This window comes from Passer montanus, unplaced genomic scaffold, assembly GCF_014805655.1.
Source record: "Passer montanus isolate IOZ18808 unplaced genomic scaffold, ASM1480565v1 scaffold9, whole genome shotgun sequence".
Lineage (NCBI taxonomy): Eukaryota > Metazoa > Chordata > Aves > Passeriformes > Passeridae > Passer > Passer montanus.
In genome coordinates, this window is record NW_024374367.1 from 13,332,296 (window position 1) to 13,353,549 (window position 21,254).

The 21,254-nt window shown below is 42.4% G+C and overlaps 1 protein-coding gene across 9 annotated transcripts in view; it reads right to left on the bottom strand.

Annotated features, from left to right (window-relative positions):
* Positions 1-21,254, bottom strand: part of FOXP1 (forkhead box P1) — a 380,068-nt gene that overhangs the window by 195,060 nt on the left and 163,754 nt on the right. Inside the window, exon 1 of one of the 9 annotated variants that reach the window (XM_039733875.1) lies at positions 3,673-3,691. The exons of the other annotated variants lie outside the window; for them this stretch is intronic. The gene's annotated coding sequence lies outside the window, so the exon portion shown is untranslated. Of the gene's footprint in view, positions 1-3,672; positions 3,692-21,254 lie in introns of those variants that run through there. 9 annotated transcript variants of the gene reach the window in all.

Here is a 21,254-nt window from a genome sequence, read left to right on the forward strand (position 1 = left end):
GGCCCCGGCCGCGGGGGGATCCGCGGGAGCCGCCCCCCAGCCCCGCCGGGCACCGCGCAGGTTACACACGGCGGGGGCCGGGTGCCGGGAAAGGAAGAGTTCGGCAGGATTTATTTGACACTTATTTTCCGGGCAGCCCTTTTGTGGAGTTGCGCCGTTTGTTTCTTATTGTCTGAGCAGCAGTTGGAAGCGTCTCCCCGAGGGGGCCCCTCAGCCCGGCTCGGCCGCTTTGACAGGGAGGTAACCATATTAGGATGTGTATGGCAAAGTAAACAATAACAGAGTTGCAATGAAATGGAATTTTTTTTTTTTCTTCCCCCCCCTCTAATGGTGTTGGTGTCAGTCCTGTTTTTAGCCTTTTCCCACCAGTTTTGTTTTCTGGCTTAAACAGCCCATCTCTTAAAATTAAAAAAAAAAATTATATATATATTTAAAAAAATTAAAAGAATGGAGAGGCAAAGGGGGGGTTGAAGGGGAGAGACAAGTGGTACCACCTTCCCAGTTGCTGACCATGAGGCTGCTGGAAATGCTTTGGGTCACAGTGGGGAAAGGGGGGGAGCACTTTTAACATCCAAATAAAGACATGTCAGTTTCATAACTAAGGAAAGAAATACACGAACGCTTGCATGCATTGCCGAGACCCACAGCAGGAAGAGGGGGTTAGTGGGGATGGGAAGGACAGACACTAAAATTGCAATTTTGAAAGCCGGGGTCAAGTAGAGTAGAAACGTCCAGTCGTGTTTTGCACAATCACTGTGAACTGGTGGGATGAGCTAAGTTGTGCAAAGCCTTGCAAGTCTGCTGGCTTTAAAGCTTTGAAATTGCTGTTTTTACAGGATAAAGCACTTTAAGCAAATTGTAAAATGCAGGTGTCAAGTTAGTCGGTTTAATCAGAAACAGAGCTCAGAGCAGCCGCCATGCAAAGGGTCCCCTACCAGCAGTCGAGAGAAAAGTTCTGCAGCAAGAAAACACTGTAAGTCAAACAATATTATTTTAATGCCTGAATTCCACGTCCTAAGCAAATCACCAAGAACAACAAGTGTAGCATCTCCTCGCACCGAGGGATGAGGCAGCCACTGGTGAGCGCTGCCTGCCGAGGCTCAGCACTACAGCCAGCCTTGGAGGCGATCACAGCTAGAACATGAAACAAAAGTTTACACGTCTGGGTGGCTGCGGGTGGGGGCAGCTCTCTGGTGCAACAGTCCAACAGGAGCTGTTGAGCTGTTCTCACCGCCAGCCAGCATCCTCCATCAAGGAACAGCCGGCAACGTGGAGCGCGCCTCTGCGAGGGGCTGACAGGAGAGCGTGGATGCTCTGCCCGTACCAGGCACCGCCGTGATAACACACAGCACCAGGAGAGGTTGAAGGTAGATAGGCAAACAAAGTCGCTATGAGATCACGCACTTAATTTAGAACAAAGGCAACGTTTCTCTGACAAATAGGATGCACACTTATGCTGCCAAGTTCGCTTGTATTCGGCTAATCCGCAGCAATCAGAACATCAGTGTTGACATCTAATGGTACCTACAAGCATCTCTCTGCCTTTCCACATGGCATAACCCTGCTCCGTTAACACGCTTTAAATTTTTCAACCATCTTGTTTAACCTAAACATCTATAAAACTACACAGTGCGTTACTCATCCGTGCTGCGTGTGCAACCCCCCCCAACAAAAATAAAAAGTTAACACGCTGATTCCAAAATCAATAAATCACACGACCAAGTAGCAGTTCAAAAGTTCAAAGACATGATGGCCAGTTCACTACGTCGCAGCACTCAACCAATAATAACTTGACTCCATCACTCCTCATAGTATAGACAATTTCATGGCATCATTTTCATTAGCCTGTCTCACTGAAAATTGCTAGCTATTTATGTATACGCTAAAATAAATTAGCCATTTCATCGAGCACCGTGATTCTTATAAAATACATTAACACAATACTCAATTTTCCAGTTGGAGTAAATAAATAAATCAATAAATTCAATACAGAGTAATTTTTATTTTTTTCTATTGTGGAGCTTCAGCTCTCAGCATAAGTGTTTTTATTGGGTTTATTTGTTTCAATAAAAATTGAAATGGGCCAGTGATCTTAGCAGTAAGATCTGGGAGAAAAAAAAACCAACCCAGCCCTATCTAATATTATGAAAGTATGCTGTGCAGTTCAGCCAACTGGTAATACATAATTTTTGGTCAAAAATAATTTTCAATACAGTTATTAAACCACCTCTTAATTTTGAAAGGTTCTTCTCTCGCCTCATGCATTCTCCAGCTGAGCAAGAAGCCCTGGGCTCTAATGGGGCGGGCTGTGATCCTGCACAGCTCATTCTGCTGGGCTGTGGGCAACCCCATGCCACCTTGGAGCTTCCATGGGGAAAACTGGGATAGAAAAGTTACCAGCAGTCATGTTCACTATTTTTAAGCGCTCACAGATTATAAGATTCAACATGACCTTTCATATCAAGGATAAGGCAGGACAGAAGGAGGATGAGGAAATGTGGGAGAAGAGTTCATGGACACCCCAAGACCTTGATCCTTGAAGGGGCCTTTGTGTCTGACCTTTTAGGGCTGTGTTGCCCTGTAATCCATGGCCATAGATCACAGGCTGTTGGGTGGTGACATCCTACAGTGCAACTCAGGGCATCCTTTGGGGACCTCATTTGTGCCTTATGACGTCTCATGCTCTAGAGAGATGCACCCAAGGAGTCCATTCCCCTGCCTTGGGTCAAACACACCATCATGTCAGGGCTGGGCCATGGGATGATTCAGAGTTTGGCTCTACAAAACACTCAAAAATAGACAAGAACCTGGACTGCCTTAAACTTCCTGCAACTGTAAACTTAGAGCAAAGGACACCCACCAAGCCTCCCAGCAATCTCCTCATCCTTTAAAACAGCACTTCTCTGCAAATCTAACACTTCCACTGCAAACCACAGGCTTCAGATGCTCTGCAGTGAGGACAAGAACCCGTAAGGACAAAACCAAATAAAATATACCCCTTGTGACGTGAATTCAGTCTTAGCAATGGAAAAAACCAAATGCATTAACCAACACACACCATCTAAGCCCAAAATGGTTCAACATAATTCCTTAGAAAGGCTGATGTGATAGCACACTTTGCAAACTGCTTGGTGCTAACAGGAGGGTACTTTTTTGCTCATATTCACTCTTTAACCTAATCAGAAGAAAAGTAAATATCAGGTCCAATTTTAATGACTGACTATAAATAAAAGCTTTTATGCAAAATGCACGGTTTGCAAAGATAATGATTTTAAGGATGATGTCACTAGTGACCTACTGAACTACATGGCACATGTCAGACAGACGTCTGTTTCTTAAATTGCAGTAATAAATTAGTAGCCACAGAATCTGTTCTGTTAAGAAGACCTGAAGCTTTCCTATTCAGATAAAAGTTTAACAATTGTTTCAGTTTAGGTTCATGAGTTAAGGTTACTATTGATGGAGGGACCAGTGCAGGCCCAGCTTCATCTGCCTCCTCTTCCTCCAACCCCTGTGCAGCATTACTTCACTCCAACAGGAATCCAAGACTAACACACACTGAATACTTTCCTCTAACTTGACACTGATTAAAATATCAGTATTTTAAAGTATGATACTTGCACAGATGTCACCACTAACATCCCCCAACATACCACATCCCATCCCAATTACCTTGTTTTCAGGGAATTTGTCAAATTTTAGCCATTTTGTACTGAAGTCTGCCCTTGCTGAGCATTCTGCCACAGTCCAAATTCTGGCAAAAAAAAAAAAAAAAAAAAAAAAAATCCGAAACTCCTGAGGGTACTCCTGAAAACAAGGAACATCACTGATCTACCACGGTGAGCAACCCCACTTCTCTGAGAAGTCACCAAGCTCCCACGTGCTGGAGCACAGACATGAAAACAGGCAGGTAAAAGACCTCGTGGGAGGCAGGTGGATGGCACCATTCCCCACCTACTGCCTCGTCCCCTTCCTCTCTGCCCCCCAGCAGAGGGGACAGGCAGGGGTACAGGAAGCCACCTGATTTGAATAGAGAGGAGACACGGCCAGCTCGGAAGCAGGAAAACGAGTAGACAGGGACAAGAAAGCCAGAGAAATGAACCATGACTGCCTGAGCGTGTCACTTATCTCATACCGAGTGTTGCTTACATTTTTTGGCCATTACAGGGAACTACACAGTTTAGTTCAGTTTGGAGCACCTTTGGAGGCCTGTAGCTTAGCCAGTCTGAGATCAGGATGTGCAGGCATATCCAAAGCAAAATCCTGGATTTCAGTGTGACCTCCCTCCCCATTTCCATATTTTAGCCTTAAAACATGGAAAATCCCAAGGCCGCTTGGCTAACTGGCGTTTTGTGTTCTCACTCAAGCCAAGCAACATCTATTTCGCTAATCCTTTTCTGAGAAAGAGCTGCCAAGGCCTTCGTGGAAGGTTCTGGACATAGAAACTTCAGCCCAACCGGATTGGCTTTTAGTCATACTGTGAATACAGGGCTTTTCTATGGGAAGTGTGGGTCTCTACTCTGGAAGTGTTTTTCTTTTCAACAGAAACAAATCAGCCACTTCTTTGTGTCAGTAAAGAAAGTAGTTTTCCTAATGCCATTTTGCTGGTTACCCATGAAACATCAAGTTTGTCTTCTCACCTATCATCCTATGCCCAGCACTGGTAAAAAAGCTTTATGGAAAAAAAAAAAAAAAAAAAAGGCAACACAACTCAGTAATGAGCCCCATAAAGGAGGGAGCAATTCATTACCAAGGCTTCCCAAAGGCATGTCGCCTTTTTCTCCTTTTAAACCCCAAAAATCAACTCCCCTGCTTATTGCCTCGGGAAGGGAAGGGAAGGGAAGGGAAGGGAAGGGAAGGGAAGGGAAGGGAAGGGAAGGGAAGGGCCCATGTGCTGCCAGGCTGTGTGGAGACTCTCTGCTCCAATGCTCACAAAGATTTCTCGCCGGGTAGAGCTCCAGAGGAGCCTGAGCTTATGATAAGCAACGGCATACTTAACAGTTACATGTTACTGTTCATGATAATGCAATATTTCATTTGGGTGATTTAGAAGTCCCTCTTGACCAACTTACAGTGAGACACCAAACGCTTCATCAATCACAACCATTTTTATTCACAATCCAGAGCAAAAACTACAGGGAGAGTTGAATTTTCAGCAACTCATTGGGGAGGGGATTGCTACTAGCTCTGAAAATCCTCCTATCTCACCAATTTTTATGTTAGATTCAAATATATTTTCTTTCTAAGCAGCATTCCATTTTCCTGCCTCTCTCTGCCGCGTTTCTTATCGTGGCAGGGTGAAAGAGTATCCAATTTAATATCTGTTTTGCAGGACAGGAGATTTTTTTCATATCTTATGCACTAAGGAAAGCTGCAGGGGATGGCTTAGCAGGCTGAGCATCACGTTTTAAATACCTAGACTCCCTGGAACCACAGATCCCATCAGGTTGACTGAGCCCTTCATGTTTCTGGGGTAGATAAATTAAGTGTCACGCTGTTTACTTTGTCGGGGTCTGTTCGACGAGGCCTCTGCAGTAAAGGTCCTGTCTGTTCTGCATGGAGCTGAAGGGTAAAGTCTCATGGTTAAGACAGAGCACCAGGTGCCACCTTGATCTCACTAACTATAATGATAATTATGCCATTTCTGTTAAGAAAGACAATCCAAGGATGTGCTCCCAAAACTTGCTGTAACGTTACTGGATGACTGAAAATTATTCAACGGCTTATCGGCCTCAGTTTTGGTGACTGTTAAATGAAAAAAATACATCTGCACCTCCCAGATGTTTAATTCATAAGTTATACAAAACTGTCAGATCTATGGATGACAGAAGAGAGATATTCATCATTTTTACAGCCTGATTTCTGTGGTTGGAGGTAACCCTATGTTTCTGCAAAGTCATACCCTCTTCCCACTCCTCTGCACCACACGAGAGCAGTGGCTGAGCCCATTGAAATTAATGGCTCACAACAGAAGCGTTTTAGAAAGAAATCACTGGAGAGGAGTAGTACAAAATAATCAAGAAAGACAAAACAATAATAAGAATCACAAAAGTGAGACCTTTCATGGCCAGTTGTGTAGAGACACACATCCATCCTCACGAACACAAAAACCTCCTCAAACCCAGACACCTAAGAGAGGTCCCTCTATCTCCAAAAGGTCTGATTCATGGAGAACAGACTCAGTGTTGAAGGGTCTTTAAAAACAGGATGCTTTGAGAAGGGCAGCTGTAAATATGCACTTGGAACTTATTTCTGGCCTTATTCTTAGCTTTGCACTGCCATTATTTTACTGGATTTAGCTACACAGAAGATTCTGGGAAAGGTGGGTGAAGGGAAATAAAATGTAACGATAGAAAAAAAAAATACAGTTCTTCAAAATAATTCCCCTTTTAAATAGAAATTAGGCAGAAAAAATATTTCCTTTTACATTGGTTAGGAAAAGGACTGTCTTTAATTTGTTTCCACAACAGCTGACAGTACACATTCCCTGCTTACGGTACCAGAAATAATCATTATCACTCTTAGAATGTGTGTTACGGTGACGTACCAGAGGTTAAATGTGGCTGTTGGCTTTACTGGCTGCAATTCTTTCTCAGGTGGCTTAGCACAACTCCCACATTTTTCTTCCCAAACTACCCAAGAACCTGCTGGAGCTCCAGCCTACAGACATTACTAGGATTAAGTAAAAAAGGTAGGAAAGACTCTTTCAGCTCTATTTACACATAGCTACATCCAAACTGGTTTTTCATGGTTTGGCTACTATAGGACATGATATCAAACTGATTTTTGAAAACATCTCATATTGAATCTAAGTCATCCAAAGATACTTCTTGTATTGCAGAGGGGAAAACTCCATCAAGGAAAGGTACCAGACAAATAACACTGGGTACGGCCTGCTGTGTTTTTACTGCTGTGTTTTGTATATTTGTTTTTAGAGGCAGAACAGACATCCTTAGAAATGGTGATCAAGATATTCCCTGTCAAACCAAACCAAATTCAACCCAACCAGCAGAATCTGCTACAAAGAACGAGGACTTTGCCCCAAATCCACCTATTGTTCCTGGAATCTAAGTGTCCGTAAGTTTTCACCACCTCGGTTAAGGATGTGCAGGTCTGCCCTACATAATCCAGCTCTAGCAGGGGACAGAGCTAAAAGAGAAAAAATAAGGAATGTCAGGAGGTGGCTGTGCAGTAAAACTAAACTAATTAGCACAGGTTTTCCTCCAAAACTGCTTTGAAATAATTATTACAGCATATTATTAGCTTGCACTTAGACAAGAACATAAACTCTTGACCAAAGTCCTGTTCCCAACACAGCCCTTGCAAGGTGGCTGGCTGGCAGGTGTGTCTCCAGACTCACAGAGAATCATAAAATCCTTAAGGAAAAGGGGTGGGAGTAAGAAGGTGGAGGTGCATTACTGTCCCACACACTCGCCTCTTGGCCCCGGGGACACAGAGTCAGCCTTGGAGCTCAGCCCTTCCATCTTCCTTGGCTCAGTCTAATGAGATTCCCTCCACATTCTCATCTGCCCTCTTTGTGCTCTTCTCTGAGCAGAACACAACTGGCCCAAAGAGGTGCCAGCTGCCCGAGGCACTGGCAGTTCTTTTATCAAACAGGCAAATCCTTCATGTCCGGCACGTCCCCAAAGGCACTGAACCGCGTCTGGAGACCCCGGCTACAGGTCCCAGCTCGGGGAGTGAAGCAGAAGAGATAATCATTGGCCTTGACTGCAAGCTCCTGTTTCAGTGCTTCGAGTCACTAGTGGTCAGCAAGGAGACTTGTGGTGTGCTGAAACGGAAAAAGCTGGAATGAAAAGCAGGAGTCAGGGCTGTGCCTCCTGCTGTCCCCAGGGTGAGCCAGGGTGCTCTCCCCGGCAGTGGGCTCCCAACAGGGCTCTTTGATGGCTGGTCACACCCGCTACTTCAAATCAACAAGCAAACCAAAGTGAGAAATGGAAAGGACAAGGTGAATTGTAGATGAAAGTGAAATATCCCTCCTCTCTATCAGCTCTGAGGGGTAAAGGATGAAACAGGATGAAACTGGTTTTGGTTAAAGCTGTAAAAGAATCACAGGGAGAGAGCACTTACAGAGAAATGTATTTTCATGTAAACTTTTATGCGACCATCCCTTGTAGCTGGACATCAGGGAGGATGTTAATAAACATCATCAGGGGGAGAAAAACACAGCAAAAAAAGAAAATCAGACTACAAACCCATCTTCTCCAAGATGTTCGAAATAGCTTTGCAGCTATATACTGCAGGGAGCCGAACACACTCAGATACAAGTTTGCATCTTAAACGTAAGCACACATACATACAAACAAGGTTTTGCAGATATTTGTTAGCTGTACTACAAGATTTTCCAGGGCTGGTGCTGCAGCTTATGTTACTGTGCTTTTATATAGCTGCAGATCAGCCCCCTAAGAAGCAGCCTTGGAGAGAAGCTGAAATAGTGACAGTTTGTGTTGCTGGGGATATTTCTGAGACGCAGTTGCTGTTTACTGTGTTTCTATTTCCAATCAAGCTGCAAAGTCCACCCATAAAACATGAGGAGGCATTTCTTTGGGTGTGGGACAGAACAACATGCACACAAGGAGGACCAGCTCTTCAGCTGCTCCACCAAAATACTCTTAGCCCCATCTGCAGCAGAGCATTTGGCCCATGAGGAAGAAAACCACAGCCAAAGTCCCCAGCTACAGAGCTTCTCTCAGTATATATTTATGCACAAAGCTCAAATAATTTAATACCACGCCTCACTAATCATGTGAATGCACAATTCTTGCAGGGGCAAATGGTTCTTTTATCTCGTGTACCTCTTGCTCTTGGCTGGAAAAGGTGCCTCAGAATCTTACTGGCACTTTTAAAGGTGGCACCTACCTATCTGTGGCAGAGTCCAGTGTGATTCATTGTAGGCCCCCCAGAACAGATTAACTACCCGCTACAAGGACGAAAAAACTAGTTCTAAGGATGGTAAATCACAGCACACGGACAATTGGACAACTTCCTTCCACTTCAGAGGGGAAATTAGGCGATACACTCTGGATTGTTCTCCTTGGCACACTCCTGTTACCCTGTTATTGCTAATGATGGTACAAAGTGTGAGAAAAATGCTACAAACACCTAAAACAAAGGAAGATCGGTCAAGAATATGCAAAAGCATATGCAAAGGGATCTAAAGAGTATTTCAACATAACACGGTTTTCTTCCTTATTCCCTTCTTTACTTAAAAGCAAGAGGCATGCAGGACTGCAAAAACATACAATGTGCCAACAAATGTACAAACTACAGCTCATGAAAAATAGTGAAATGGAGACCCAAAATTTGAGGCCAGTACAAGTTCATAATATGAACTGCAGATCAGAAAACTGGCTCCTAAAGTAAGAAAAAAAAGAACACCAATTCCATTTTTTTCTAAGAAAACCATTTCCTACCAACTTTGAAAACAAGAATGCCTACAGTGATCTGGGCTCTCTGTGATGGTTTTGGCTTGGCTCCCTTGCCCCTCCTCAGCTGCACGGCCAAATGCGAGTCTAACCATGAGGTTCAGAGAGTTGTGTTCTTCTTAACCTTCCACTTCATGCTTCCAAGTTTAGACTGCAGTAAAACGCCCTTTCAGAAATTTCCCTTATTCTTCATTACTTCTAAGGTGAGAGTTTGCATTTCAGCCTGTATCTGTGATGCCAGACTACTGCAGAAGCACAACACTGAGTTAAATATACTGGGGTTTAAGCCTTTTTCTACTTTCCCTTGGATTTTTAATGTATTTTTTAGAACCATTACAAGAGCAGCTCAGTGGCTCCAAAGCCACAAGCTCTTGCCCAAATTTTGATGCCTAGACACAAAATGAAATAGAGGTGACCTCTTGGATGCAAGATTTGCAACGGCAACTTGCAACCGCCCGTTGTGGTGGGGCAGCATCATGAGTAATTATTACCTTCATTAAACACCCAGTGACAAGTCCATGCTGTCACCACATCCCACCAACGCTCGTGAGTATGAAGAGAGATGGGGTGAGAACTGAAAGCGCCCTGACTGCTCCTGAAAAACTGTTCTCCTTCCAACCAGCTGCTCTTCCAAGCCACAAAACTCCTTCCAGCATGGTTATGAGCTCCACCTCAGTCTGGGCTGGTCAAGATGAATCTTGCCTTTGAGCAAGCAAGAAAAATTCACAAGGGAGAAAATCAGATTTGGAAACTAAACGTTTTGTAATCTCCTGCCATGCAATTTGGCTTGCAGGCAAACTTCCAGCCCTTTCAATAGCAAAAAACCAGACAAATATACTGTCTTCTACCATCTCCTGGTACATTAAGGCCAGAGTGTGATGTGATGCCACACACACTTAAAAAGCTCTATGAGCAGAAGGGAGTGATGCACCCATGCACAGTGGTAGAAGAGACAGCAAACATAGCACACAGAGCCAAAAGAACCACTGCTGTTGCGCAAATTTATCTTGTCATGCTCGCTTGCCAAACTGGACATGGCTTTCCTGGCACAAGGAGCACCTCAGTGATCTGTGGTACTGCTGCTGCTGAGGTGACTCTCTGCATCAGGAGAACCTGGAGCATCCAACCTTTGGCCAAAGAAGGGCACGAGACAAGGAAAAAAGAAACACCAAAGCCAGCCAGCAGTGCTGAGCATACAACCAGCTCTGGGTATGACTGGGTTATTGCACTGCTCTTATCAGCACACACGAGTTCAAGGTCAGCCTTGATGCACTCACTGAAAACTGACACTGCCTGTGTCCTGCAGTCAGCATGGCTTCAAACCAAGGCTTCCAATTATTAGCAGTTGTTTTGTTTATTATTGTGGGGCCTCAGGACAAACAAAAAAGGAGCCCCATTGTGCTCAGCATCGTACAGAAATGCTTAATTAGCCTCTTCATAGGTTGTTCCCTTCAGCTTCTTTTAAACAAGATATTTTCAAATATAAATAAATTCAAATTTCAGAATTGCAGAAATCAGTTCCCTGGAATTTGCGTCTGTAAACAATTAACATGAATTTGCCTTCCCAAATTTCATCTGTACACCAAACACTTCACTCTTACTTTAAGGAAAAATTATATTCTAAAATATTGCTCCTTGGATTGTAAACAGACTTTTGTTGCTCAGTTAAAGCCTGGATTTAAGCTCAAATTTTCTCTGAACTACGAGAAAGTTGCAAAATCATTGGTCTTCTGTTGTTTCTTTCCTCAAACTACAGTATTTATGTATCAACAACATAAATGACAAATGTACAGGAATAGTCACAAATTGGAAAAACAAATTAAAAGCTGAGTTTTACTCAGTAAAAACTGATCTGTGAAATGTGATGCCATGCTGCAATCTCGTGAGTTCAGCAGAATAATGAAACCAGCTCACAGATAGCTGAGTACCAACACTGTTACAGAAGTAAACGCTGGAAAACATGAACTAAATTTGTGAAGAAAAAGTAAAACCTGAGACTTTGCCCTTTCTCTGGAGGTATCTGGTCATCTGCTTTCTTAGAGATGCCAAGGTAGCTGTACCAATGGTCCAGTCTCCCATACCAGCACTTGAGAGTGCTCTTAAAACTCGCTAAATTCAAAAAGAGGAAGAACAAAGTGAGGCAGCCCATCCTTCCAAGAGCCATTCATTCACCCACAGCATCCAATCGCCCCAACTTGTCAGCAGACAGATCCTGAGGATCAGACCATCACTTGAAAGCATTTTATGACCATTTTCAAATGCAAATACTTTCTGCTGAGTCTCTACCTTGCTCAGATTTGCACCAATAATTTAGAGGTCACCAGCTATTACATCTTATTATCTAACCCTTCAGACTCTGCTTTCTTTCTTTTTACTCTTACTGCTCACTGATGTTTCCATTCACCTTTGAAGATGCCTGTTTAATTTAGCTGGGTTTTCAGACCACACTGTGGATTACATTTCCCACAAGCTTATTCCAGCAATTTCTTGGCAATAAATGATATTTGGATACCCCACAGAAACCCCACATCAAATATTGATTACTGTTATTTCCATTACCAGAGACTAAACCAGTTAGGTCCTAAGGGCAAATTAAAGAGCTTGCTTCCAAGTTCTGGTGCTTTAGAGGAAGGATGTAACTATTCTCCATAACAAGGAAGATGCTGACACAAAAGCAAATAATGGTCCTAAAAATGGTTCATTCTCTGGCATGGTTAAATAAAGAAAATATAGTAAACTACTTTGCATGCAAAGGACAAAATCAATATCATTTCCATCCAGGCAATAAAAATTATAGCATATTGCTTTAGATACACAGATACTCTTCATTTAAGGTGGAGTTTCCACAATTCCCTGCTGAATACCCAGCTCTGCAGTGCACCTCTCTATAGCACTCAGCAATCTCTGCTTGACATTAGTACTAAACAATATTCATTAAGAGCATAACACTAAAGTGCAACATGTAAGTAAATCAAACTCTCAATGCTCTATTTTACAAATTTCATGGGCCACTGGGGATAATTAAAAGGGTAATTATACAAAGTTGGTGCAGTTTTGAGACTCAAATGACATTTTCTGCTTTAAAGCACTTGATAATCTGGTATTTTTCTACTAAGACAGTCATTTTGTACTTCGATGGTCAAACAGCATAAACAAACAAAAATTGTTTTTAAGGTATTTCTATTCTTTTTTCTTTCCCTACACTGTTTCTCTTGATCAATACCACTCACTAGTTACTCCTAAAAGCCCCATATTGTCAAGAAAAGCAAGACCTTTGGAAAAAAAAAAATCCCTGATGACCATAAAATGCCACTGAGTCTCAAGCCTGGTTTAAACCGTGGCTCTGAACAAAAATGGCATTGCTTTGGGTGTTTACAGCACTGGAGCACTCGTTGGTTTGTCACTGTGTTTAACCACTGCTCTAAAGCCAGCAAAGTACATTACTGGTAGTAACAGCTCATGAAAAATACAGCGAAGAAACTGCTAGTGGCAGAAGCATTTAACTTTCTTGTTAGCAGCCTCCCCCATGTGGCACTTTAGCACCAGCAAGTTGTTTATTATGTTCTGTGCCAGGCAAAACTGATTAAATGGGGCTCTTAAGAATCAAAGCGTTATAAATTCATGGAAATACAGCAAGCAATAAATTCCATGGAATTAAAAGCTTACTAGTGCTATTAGCATTTCAGGGTGTTTGCATTGTTAATAGTGATGTGCAAAAATGATGTTCCTATAAGACAAGGCAAACCAACAGAACATATGCTTTAGCTGCTACATTTTTATACCATGTCATCATCAATGGCAATTATTTTTCCCAAAAAAACCTAGAAAGCTCATTAATGTTTTGAGGAAAAAAAGTGAACTAAGGGTCTGTAGACCAAGGATTTACATCCCTGAAGAGAAGTATTATGTGGGAAACAATATTGTTGTGACTCTGTGGAAAAGCAGGAGATGGATCTCCTGGAACAGAGCTGCGGAGGAGGGAGAAGGGGAAAGGCAGGATGACTTTGGTGACACCACAGGGACACGGTACAACACAACTTGCTAACAATTTAATAGCTAAACTCAATGCATAGTAATTCATAATACCAAAAAGAATGGGCAATGTAGTCTGACCTGGTGGTCAGTAAATCTGTCAAGAGCTCTCCAAAGAGACATCTTTACTCTGGGTCACTCTATCATCATTCCATGGGAATGACTCTGCTGTAACTTCTCCATCATTACTGCAGAGCTCCATGTGACACACCAGCCCAAGCTGGGATGAGACCTTCCCTTATGCCCATCTGTTTGCAGGTAGCTGATAACTCTGTAAATGGAATTCCTTTCAAGCGGAAACTTGGTAAAGAAATCGCGTTAGGTGTGTGGCTGAGCAGGAGAAGAATGGGACACCTTTCCAAAACTGCAAAAAAACAGGCCTTGCAGGGTTTGTTTGATTTGTTGTTGGGTTTTTGGGGAGTCTTTTTGCTTTGGGTTTGTTGTTTTCTTTTTAAAAAGGAACAATTTTTACCTTTCTCAGCTGCCTGAGCACACAGCAGCCAGATAATCTAACCTGCAATGTCCCTCTGGAGGGCAAGGGGAAAATCTGGCTCTCGTTGCAGACAGGAAAATCAAATCACTGCCTTGTTGCCACAGTTAAGGTCTGACATAGGATAAAGAGCATATTCTGGATGGTACATCATGCACAGCTGGCAGCATGCAAAGTCAAAAAAAAAAAAGCCCCAAGAAAGCTTTGTCCAGAACAAACAGTCCCCATGCCATGGAGTGAGTCAGCTGCAGGGGTAGGAAACGAACCCCAAATCCTGTCCTGTGGGCTCAAGCTCTGTGCAAAGGACACATTAACAGCAAAAACCCTCTCCCAAGACTGAAGGCCTTGACATTGTTTGCCTCAAGCAAAACAAAACAAAGCAGTAGGTTTTTAACTGCTCAGAGGCACGTTATCCTTTTGATGTATGCATGTCCTGGCAGTCACACATCTGCATCAGGAGAGAAATAGCCCATTTTTTTTGGCAGTTATTTAGTCCTTTTCATCTGAAAGTTGAAAATGCACCACCGGTGAACCTTTGCAGCTCTGGGTTCTGCATATAAAAAGCAGCTGCTGAATACATGCAGGGAGTGAGGGCTTTTTCTTAATGTTTGAACAGTTCCAAGTTCAAACCCATTAAAGTCCAGGTCACACTGGGATCATGTCACTGTTAATGCATCCAGTTACACGCTGAGGGAAACCCAATATAAAACTATGATAAACTCTAGTTCTCCTGCAGAGATACTCGAAGGTCTTGCCCAGATGATGCCACAGATCACTCTTCATAGGCAGTGCCCAGACAGGATGTCAAGGTCAGAGGACGAGTCTCTTTACTGTTTTTAAAGAAGTCCCCTCAAATGTCCACCAAGCTTGTTGGGAGCTTTCCCCTTCCCTTCTCCTGGGGGAAGAACTTACTGTCTTCCCACTGATGTTTTCTCCTACACATCCCAGGTTCCCACACAGCCTCCTCCCACAGCACCAGCAGCCCACCTGCTGCTGTGCTTCAGAGAGAGCACCCCTAACTCCATGCTCCTTCTTTTGGGGGCCAGTCCTCTCTGCAGGTGGGCACAGTCCCACTTGTTCTTGGGGACTTCACACCTGGCCAGCTATGGCAGCAGCAGGGGACTGCAGATACCTGGCACCTCATCACACAGCTGGTGCAGCCCTACTCTCTTGCTGAGAAGGCAACTGGCAGCTTCTGGCAGGGCAACTTCAAAGGCAGGTTCCTCAAGTGATGGAGTACAAGTGACACTGGGATGCAGAGGATGTAGCACAGCCCACCCAGGAACCACTGCAGGACTGCAGCATCAGCTTCAAACACAGCCAGGCCTAATAAACCAAACTAGTTACCCAGCTCCCCTCTGAGCTTCCCACCCTAACTGTGCTGGGAAAGGAGGAAAAGGACTTTACTGGACTTTTTGACCTTATCAAGGATCTAGAAAATCCAGTGGCTGATCTGGATGCATTTCAAGGCGAGTTAACCATGGCAGCTTATGGAGCAGCACTGCTCCAGCTGGCCTGCAGATCATGGACACAGGACACAAATTTTGGGGAGATTTACCATGCACACACTATATACATGGGATTTACACCACCCTCATGTTGGGTTTGCACTTTTCTTCTCACAATTTTCTGAAAATTATTGCAGGGTTAAAAAACTGGAAAGAATCGTGAATAGTCTCAGAGATGCAAGATGCATAATTCTTAAAAAAATTAATAACTTTATTAGTAAAATTCAAATTGTCTTTCAAAATAACTGCCTTGTGTGTTTGAGTCTCATTGAGGAGAAACTTTAAAAAAGGCAGTCTGCATTTTTAAACTATGTTCTCTCATATATTCACCATTCCAAAGAAGAACAGGCCAGAGTCTCCTTTTAATTACATGAATAAAAATCCAGGTAATTCTTTCAATTTTAACTAATATTTTGTCTAATTAGTTGGCTTTTCTTTCCTACCAAAACATGTATTTATCTGCCGTGACATCAAAGGCAAAAATAAATTGGTTTACAGATAGCAGAGAGTAAATAGCAAGTTTGGAACCTTTCAGCCTTACCCTGGCAATTTGTCTCATATAATTGACTCAGCAGACATGCTTACAATTTCTTACAACTTTTACAAGACCTCCTGTGGGCTTATTTTAACGTTCTCCAAAACTGAGCTCAAAGCTTTGGACTCTCTAAGCAAGCAACACCAAAAGCAATCATCTTTCCCTCCTTAAAAAAAAAAAGGGAACAAACTATAAAACCACATTTTTCTTCCGGGATATTGTGTCTTAAAGAGGAACAAAGATGCAAATGAATTTGCACTTTTTCAGTGATAATTATTCTGTTCCTTTTCAATAACAACATTTTTAATAATGTTCAATTTGCATTCACTAAATCTTTAGAAGCAAAATTTTCCCAATAAAATTCCCTTTCCCAGTTACTGGAATAAAATTTCAATGGATAAGGATGACAGTAATAAAATGAACACAAACCACAAAAAAGAGTTAAAAAGTCCCCCACCCCCCAAAAAAAAGGAAATGCTCTCATTGCCCATATTATTGATTTATGCTGTTGTTGGCTTTTAAATGCAGCACTTTCTATTTCTAAGATCTTTACAGACAATTACTAATGTCACAACTCCGTGGCCTTGCTCCATTGGTGGAAGTGCCCCAGGAGCAGGAAATGCTGTGCCCTTCCACAGACATTTCCTTCCAGTGCTGGGATCCACTAACCCTTAACAAGTCAGAGGATTAGATGGAACACTTGTATTACAACTAATAAAGATAAATACAGGGGCTATCAAAACTAACAAAAAGGGTATGATTGGAGAAGGAAGTAGACCTATTATTCAAGAGATGCCAATTTATCCTTTTTTTTAAAGGGGGGTGTAACAATTTTACCCTTAAGAAAAAAACAGATCATCATACTTCAACAAAAATCTATTTTGAAAAACAATATTACAAACTTGGATATTAATGGCCTGCAATGGAAATGACGTCAGAGTCTTAGTTACAAATGTCCAAATGTTTGTGCTACCCTACTAAAAAAATAAACAGTGAGCTCAGAGTCAGAAAGGACCCGTTTGAGCAATTAAGCAGTATTACGCAAAACGAACTGAAAAGTATAGGGCCAGCAGAGGTGGGAGAGGCACAAATTGAAATTCACAGATTGCACTGGGAAAAACACTGAACAATTAAACATCTCAGAGGTGGTGTCTGAAGTTCCTGCCATTATCTGAGTGAAAAATGCTTTCATATGTCGCAATGAGAAATTACGGGCAGGCAATCAGGAATAAAAAATAACTCTTTTTCTTCTTTTTTTTAATGCCCTAGCTCTAGGATGAGCTACCAGATAAAAAGGGTGGCCTCCCATAATGATCACTGACATCACTGGTCTTGTAACACTTGTAAAACACGGCTGCCATCGCTGAACAACAGTAACTTAAACACCATGGAAGATATACTTCTGGTCCAGGAACAGGCAACAGGCAGTGACCTTACAGATGACCAAATAAAATATGCAACAAGAATCTATTTCTGGAGTCATTTTCTCACATTCCTAGATTTTATAACACAGGAATGTGCACTGTCTGCAATGTGAGTGTTCAAAGGCAGGCTCTTGCCCTTTGTGCTGAGACACAGGCACAGCCATGAGACCCCAGCAGACAGCCCTGGTGTGTTTGGAAGCACACCAAGCCTATTACAAGGAAGTGAAAAACATCACTGTATCCAGTGGCAGAGCAGCCTAACTTGTAAAAAGTGTTTGCACAGCTCTGAATTCAGAGTTCACTGCCTGCTCCAGAAGGAAACCTTGACACTGGGTATTTCCATCACATTCTATGTTTGAAACCAAGTATGAGTTCAGGCTATCTGAGCTGGTGGTCATGCTCTGGTTCTGGAATAACCTATCAGTGCTGTTCCTGCTTTTGCCATTCCCAATTGTTCCTCGGGCAAGCTGTGATAAAATGCAGCACATCCTGACATATCATCCAGCTTGGTTTTGAAGAACCAGACCAGAAATGGCACAGTCTGCATCACATGGTGTATTTGTAGCTGCTTCCTTGGTGCACCTGCACTGGCAAACATCAGTGCATCCTTTTTGGCTGCTTAATTTGCAGTCACAATTTTTACAAGTTGGGCCATTTTCAATATATGCATTTGTTTCAATACCTGCACACCTGTCTGAGCTCTGGGTGCAGATGAGGCTAATCTGGAGGTGTGCATGAACCTCTCAACCCTGTGCTCCATGTTCTTCAGGGATTCAGAATGGGTGATTGTATTAACAGAAGAAACACTGTGGGATTATGCAAAATACTGGCCAAGTCTTGCTCACTTTAGCAGTCTTCATGAGACCAGAAAGATTTGGTCCAAAAGCATCAGATAAGAGGATCAAAACCTGCTACTGACTATCTTAAAGCAGAGAAACTTATTTTTCTATCAACCCACTTGAAGATTTATAAGATAGTAAGGAATATTAAGAAGAAGAAAAAGAAGAAAAGCTAAATGGGCCAAAAGAAAACAAAAGAAACATGTTCTCTTGAGATTACTAATGCTGGCAGACAATAGCACAGAAAGAACTCCTCTGACAGATCTTTGAAGTCTTCAATACAACAAGCTAGTGGGCCATGTTAATGAGATTTGCTCAGATACTTCTTAAATTATCCCAAAATGTCTTCATCTATTTTCTACATCTTCTTGACCTGCTTGCTTCAGAAAAGTTACAGCTTCACACATGTCTGGACTGAACTTTTCATTCAAACAGGTACTTTGTGCTTTTAATGATCCCCACACAGACTTTTTAGGGTTTACCCCAAAACATGCAGGTAATATTGTAATTCCTGTTACTAATGAATACAGAAACACTTTGCACCACACTTTATCTTTGAACCTTAAGAAAAGGACCTTCCAGTAACTATAAGTTCTTAAAAATTAAGATATTACAACTTCTCCCAATAATCCAAAAGTAAATAAATCCAGTCTTAGATGCGCCCTGACAGACACTGATCACTCCAGCTACAGGACTACCACCCCAGCAGCAAGGGAGCAGCAGGCATCAATGAGATTTATCTTTCCTGCTGAGGGTGACACAAGCACTGTTTCCAGTACAGCTCTGTGTAATTTGGGCACACTGCAGAGAAAACACTGGAGAAAATGCCCAAGAACCAGGCTGTCTGCTCTGTCACAGAAGTCCTTGTGACTGAACCCCAGTCCATATTCAGGACCCATATAAAGAAGTTGCTGCACGCCCCATGTTCTAGGGACTGGAGCTGTTTCTGCTCCTTAATATGCTTTAAGACCTTTATGTCAAAAACAGGAAGAGTCAAGGTGCCAGAGCCACTAAGGAAAACATCATCCTATCAACTTCCCACTGCCTGATGTGCAAACACTCCTGCCACCCCAAGTACATAAAACAGGACTGAGGACATCACCAGCACATCTTCTGGAAGTCACCAGCAAGAAAGAGTGCTGGGGAGAAACTGCACACACTGCTGAGCCCTTCATAAGCAGAAACGGGTCTGAAAGAGTTTGTTGCAGGGTTTTGACTTTTGCCTGCAATGGCCAGCAAAGACACAGCACAGTGACTTGACAACCTGGTTTGAGAACCATTTCTCTTCCTGATAAAACAAAGTTGGAAAAAAAGTAATTTTTTTGGTCCACTTTTTTTTTCCCACATGGACCAACTACATAAACCACTTTTTGTATTGAGCTTAGGAGAAAAAGTCCTTCTGACCTTTCTCCTGGCTTGAAGGGAAGGGAGGAGAAAATATACCTATATAAGAAAGTTATAGCTCAAACCCACAGATTTATCTGTTGATCATCTCATTCAGCTCTGAGTTTCAGCAGGCAGCTTCTGGTTTATTATCAATATTTAATCAGCATTTAACTCTGACAAGCATTAAGATTTGAAATTTTAAACTAAGTGCAACTTTGCTAAATCCTTTGTGTTGATTTTTTTGCTGTTAAAGGTTTTCTAAAGGATTCTATCTTTGCTATCTTAAAAGTCTACACGTGCCTTTTGTTATCAATAATGCACAATTTTAGTATCATGTTTTGTACTTTTCAAATTTTCAGCATGCAAGCTATCCCTGATTTACAATGCTCACTGAATGCTGTTTGATTATTGAAAATGCTTTTACTACATTTAAACAAATGACTGCTCCTAGAAAACTAACACTATTGCCCACAATTCTGTAAAAATACATTTCCTCTCCCTTCTCCCCAAATCAAACATTTCTAATTCTTACTGTGAGGAAAAACTGGCATATAATTAGGCATTATGCCTAACAGTGCTAAATAAAGGAGAATGTAAACATCTTAATTCTGAAGGTTTAACCATCAAAGACCCTAGCTGTATCTCTTCTGCTATTTGTGCTTCTGTTCAGAGCTCCTTGGAGCTCACAGGGAAAAAATAAAAGAAAAAAAAAAAAAAAGAAAGCAAGCAAACAAACCACGCAGAATAAAAATCTATTTTGCCAGCTCTGAGCTGCTCCCACCCCGCATGCCCGAGGCCAGGCTCGCGCGCAGGGCTGGGACGCCCGGGGCCACGCGGCTGCTCCTCAAGGAGCAGAGTCCTGCTCTGCAACTGCTCCGAGCGGCTTAACCGCTAACTCGGGAGATGGGATTTCACCTGAAATTAAGCTATCAAGCAATTGAGCTCAAACTCAATCAACCAAACCCTTAACCTTCCCTGTTTCAGTGGCACTGCTCTAATTAGGACTCTATCACTATTTCCATTACTATCTCCTATTCTCATGGTTTATTATCTCAGCGGTTTCAATTCTCGCCCAGTTTAAATTTGACATCCAGTTTCTTGGACCACATATCATTCATTATGGCTTTTTTTTTTATGAAATATGTTGCAAGACTACAGACCAATATTTTAATAAATAGTTTTTTTGTTGAAAACTGCACCCCTCACTGCAGTAGAAGCAGGACAGAGCCAAACCTTCTTTGAGAAACAATCCTGACGTTAAGGACACGTTGAACAGCTTGTTTTCCATTAAGTTTTAAATTTTGTTGAACAGTTTGATAGCATATCCTTGAACACAGATCCACCTACACACACACCATGGCTGTCCCATGCTTCTCCAGTCCTCACTGTCTTCCACCTGAGCCCGAATCAGCTTCTAGGAAAGAGTTTGGCTGAACTCTGCTTACCAGCTCTGCTCAGGGGTGAGAATCAATAACCTATGATACACAGGAGATCAGGCTGAAAAATCTAATGGTCTTTTCCAGTGAATCACCCAAACTGCTTTCTGCTGAAGGATGAGTGACAGGGGGGATGTGTGCCTGAGTGGTGCACTGATGGT